The sequence below is a fragment of the Gymnoscopelus microlampas genome, assembly GCF_963454915.1.
Source record: "Gymnoscopelus microlampas genome assembly, chromosome: 5".
NCBI lineage: Eukaryota > Metazoa > Chordata > Actinopteri > Myctophiformes > Myctophidae > Gymnoscopelus > Gymnoscopelus microlampas.
Window position 1 is genome coordinate 41,078,048 of NC_139942.1, and position 4,726 is coordinate 41,082,773.

General features: G+C 42.3%; 1 protein-coding gene across 1 annotated transcript in view; it reads left to right on the forward strand.

Annotated features, from left to right (window-relative positions):
• The first annotated feature begins 2,453 nt into the window (after positions 1–2,453).
• Positions 2,454–4,726, forward strand: part of sall2 (spalt-like transcription factor 2) — a 13,120-nt gene continuing 10,847 nt past the window's right edge. Inside the window, exon 1 of the mRNA XM_084057431.1 lies at positions 2,454–2,725. The gene's annotated coding sequence lies outside the window, so the exon portion shown is untranslated. The remainder of the gene's footprint in view (positions 2,726–4,726) is intronic.

Consider the following 4,726-nt stretch of genomic DNA (forward strand, 5'->3'; position numbering starts at 1 on the left):
AGAAGACCCAGTTAGGGATCTGTCCTCTGTTCTGACCAGTGCACTGGTCTATCTAAGTCCCTTGGCGGACCCACTCCTCTATATTTTCATGAGAAAAGACATAAGAGATACCATGATAGCATTCCCTTGCTGTAAGACTTTGCTGGTGAAGATCATGAAGAAGGGTCAGGGCAGAACAGAAAGTAGCCATGGGGAGAGTCCTTCAAATCCTGTGGAACTAGTATCCATGTCATAATGCAAAAGTGTGTGTGTGTGTGTGTGTGTGTGTGTGTGTGTGTGTGTGTGTGTGTGTGTGTGTGTGTGTGTGTGTGTGTGTGTGTGTGTGTGTGTGTGTGTGTGTGTGTGTGTGTGTGTGTGTGTGTGTGTGTGTGTGTGTGTGTGTCTGTGTGTGTGCATTTGTGTGTTTTTGTCTTGTGCAATCAAGTTGTGAGTTTGTAGAAGGCCTCTGTCCTGTGTATGTATGCTGCTTTGAATTGCTTTGGATATTAATGCCGTTTGTTTGATATTTTTCTGAGAAGACAAAATAAATACGATACAAGGTGATGTAGCTGATCCACAACTAAACTCAGCCTCACTGCAATGTTGACTGTAGATTTTGGTCCTTGAGAGACACCTAGTGGGATGAATGTTATATTACATATAAACCATGACCTTAGCAATACAAATTGCTTACTGCATTGTGGTTCTCACAATGCTGTACACATAGCAGCATGTCCATTCTTTTAAGATAATCATGGCAAGACCACATTTCAGAATTAACTTAATTAAAGGCTGTATCCTTGTGGTTCTCAGCTTATGCAATGGGGCCAACATTTTGCAAAAACCTTAAAATCAGGGGCCAACAGCCAACAGTATTTTATACGGTGTCACATGGCAAAACTAGCTGGTCTACAAGCTCACAATGCTTTCTGCGCTGGTGTTAGAGCATCTCAAACCCCACTTCTGGGTCCCATATGGGTCAATAGTCCCAGCACACTGTCTGAAAGACACTGCTTTAACACTCTGAACACCTGGTCACAATTTACAAGACCTGACCCATTGATGCTCAGTGTCAACACATGAACACAAACACATAACTAAATCACATCTGGGGAAGTTCAAAGGAAGATTGCTATTAAAGATGTGTTGTTCACATGGATGGATAAAGGTGTGTACTATTTGAGATATTTTCGCCTGTATATGTTTGTGTTGTAAATATCTGCTTCAATTGTAATGTGATCTTTTGGTCGGTTTTTAAATTGCTGCACATCAATGGCCCTATATGGCATTATAATAATGTCTGCAATTCAGAGAGGAATTCCACACAATTTAGGACTCATAGTCTCCTTTTCCCAATGAAAGTTTAGAATAGTGTGTTTTAATATAAAACACTAAATTGTTTCTGATTATTAATGAGAGCCAGAGTACCACAATCCAAACTGTTAAGCACCTCCCATAAATATTAACCTGCAAAACACGTCTCTTGGCTGTCTCTTGATTCTAGACTGCTTTCTTTGTCTCTTAGCCTAGAAATGTGATTTTTTTTTGCGTTTCACAAAATGTTATCGCTTTAACGCTATTTCAAGTTATGATGGATATATATACAAAATAATGCTGTAACTAGCCTACAAGCCAAATACATGTTATTATTTACAAGTAACTTCAGAACTGGACATGAACGGGACAAATAAAAGAAAATAGAAAAGATAGCAGGTCTAGTTGAAGTAAGCACCCCACACGCGCACACACACACACACACACACACACACACACACACACACACACACACACACACACACACACACACACACACATCTTTCTTGCATGCATGGGTGCCTTGTGCCTAAATCATCAAAATTATCCAGGTTCCTGAATCCTACATTTTATGTAGCCTAATAGGCTATGTGTGGGCCCCAGCATGCTATAGGCCTATGTGACATGCACACAAAAAGTCAATGAGGTAGTCATGGTCACTGTGTATCCCTGCCTGGATCTGGGGACCGTCTGGCTATGAAAGTCATAAATTAACAGACAGAAGAAGACAGATCAGACAGACAGACAGACAGACAGACAGACAGACAGTAGGAGTGGACGATCAGTAGTAGTGCCGCAGAGAGCTCAGACTAACAGGCCGAGCAGAGCAGAGCAGGCCGTCGCCGTATAAAAATACAAAGAGCTTTGAAACGCTCCATAAAAGCCCGGTTTATATCTCGCCCCACGGCGGTGTCGCGCGACGAAAATAACCACTCTACAAGCTCACAACGCAGCGCATCGCGTCCACGAGTGAGCTTGTAGATTGTATATTTTTCGGCGAGCGACGCCATTGTAACGATGGAGTCTAAAAAAATTAAGCATATAGGCTAAAGGAGGGGAGGGAGTGACAGGAAGAATCATTCAATTCTCTTGCGTTGCCTCCTACTACAACACACGCCTCACATAATAATAACCCATCCCGCCCCATTGAACTTGGCCATAATAATCGCATATTATGTTTACGACGCCTTCATTAGTATTATTAACCCAAAGACACAATAAGACGACGTGTTACGGAGATAAATAATTTAAAAATGCGGCGTTCCGCTTGGCTGTCAAAGGGACGACTGCGCATCCCAGTGAGTGAATCGGGAAACACTACGCCAACGTCCCGGTAGGCTGAGAGACGGAGCCGTTTAGCCCAACATAAGGCTTTTCTTCCCCCTCCAGTCATTTCACATAAACGCTGCCAAACATCATCCTTTCAAACATGGTAAGTTGTCTTATCGCTGTTATTCCCGACGGTTGTGTCGACGATATTGTAGCCGCGACGGGGCGGAGAAATAGCGATCGGCGGGGGCGCGTATTTTTGAGAAGTCATAATAATTTATGAATCATAACTTGTTATGATAGGAGCGCGCGCCCGCGCAGGCGTGCAACAGGTCGCCGTACAGTAGCGGCTCTGTACAACTTGGATGCATTATATGCGCCCCGTTCGGTTCCCAAACGCAAATGTAAAGACGAGGTTCGATCATTAAGGCGATCACAGTGGCAAGATGGCACGAAACAACACGAACGCTTTGTTGGCACAATGGAGACCTCTTGTTTTAGGGGAAAAAATCATAATGTGCACTTTTTCCCCTGGAAACAAGCTCGTGTATGAGTTATCTTCTGTTCTTTTTTTGACAGTGCAACCGCAATATAGGTTAAGCTAACGACGTTGGATCGATCGTTGTGTATTTTTTTTTGTAATTCTTTCTACGTGATGATGGGACGCTCTGAGTCCACATAGCATACAAGGCCACATCATAAACAACTAAATCAAGGCGTCACTGCCTGCCTGCTGTTATGGACAGGACAGGTGTAGCCTATACTGTAATCGGCCCGCAATGGAAATTACATTTTGGGGTGAATTAGGAGGCCATCGTCCCTGTCAATATATAAATAATTAGACCTAATTATATTACTAATATTATTATTATTAATTAAATATGTTTGACCTCATATTAATTGTATGTTATTAGCTTAATTACTCAACGAAGGAAGGTCTAATGGTAGCTAGTCATTAAGTAGTCTAATTTAGACTTAATTAGGCCCATTGCAAGACTCCATAATTAAATTGTAATAGCATCCAGGCTTTATGGATTGGATTTTGTTGTTTTGTCATTTTGTTTGTGTGTGTGTGTGTGTGTGTGTGTGTGTGTGTGTGTGTGTGTGTGTGTGTGTGTGTGTGTGTGTGTGTGTGTGAGAGGGTGTGCATGCCTGTGCGACTATAAAGAGAGGGAAATCGAGCACGTATATGCTGGTGAACCAAACAAGACAGACAGTAAAATCATCAGTTATCCATTGTAACTCAGAGTGTACAAATTAAATCCTGTAGCCTACCAGATGGACCCTTGTGGGTTCATTTTGTACACTCTTTGTCTGAGTTAAATCAACATGGATTATTTTACTGTTTAGTTTAAATCTATATGCATTGGCTATTTGAAAATAGAACATACAAGCTCGAGTCGGGATGCTAAGTGTTGTGAGCTTGTAGATCTGCTATTTTCAAAACAATCATGAAATAAAATGTGAATATTTTTTGAATATTTTTTTAAACATTCTACAACACAAATTTGGTATGTGGGGCTCCCCTGGCACAAAACATTTTCAAATGGGGTTTGGGACAAATACATATTAATTTGGGGGTCCATGACATGGAAATATTTGAGAACCACTGGTTTAAATAATAATTAAAAATATTGGAAGCATGCCTAAATAAGCAACTACACTTTAGACAGATAGGGATATAGGGGCCGGAGAGAAAAACTATTTTCTCCTCCTCACTGTGGCTGGCTGTCCCATGCAGTCCTTTCTTTGGTTACCGCTCCTCTCCACGTGGTGAGCAGTAGGGCTGAGGTTGAAAAGGAAGCATTGTGCGTCGCGTCAGTGGCTCTGTCTGTGTGTTGGAGAGAGAGAGAGAGAGAGAGAGACAGAGAGAGAGAGAGAGAGAGAGAGAGAGAGAGAGAGAGAGAGAGAGAGAGAGAGAGAGAGAGAGAGAGAGAGACACACAGAGAGACAGAGAGAGAGAGAGAGAGAGAGAGAGAGAGAGAGAGAGAGAGAGAGAGAAAGAAAGAGAGAGAGAGAGAGAGAGAGAGAGAGAGAGAGAGAGGCTCGTACAGGGTGATGCTCACTCAGCTGTGTCCTTGCGCCATTGTTGCAAATTCCTGTTCATTTCAGTAGTCTGTTTATTGAGCCAGCCTACTACTGTAGCACATCGAGGGACGGTGTT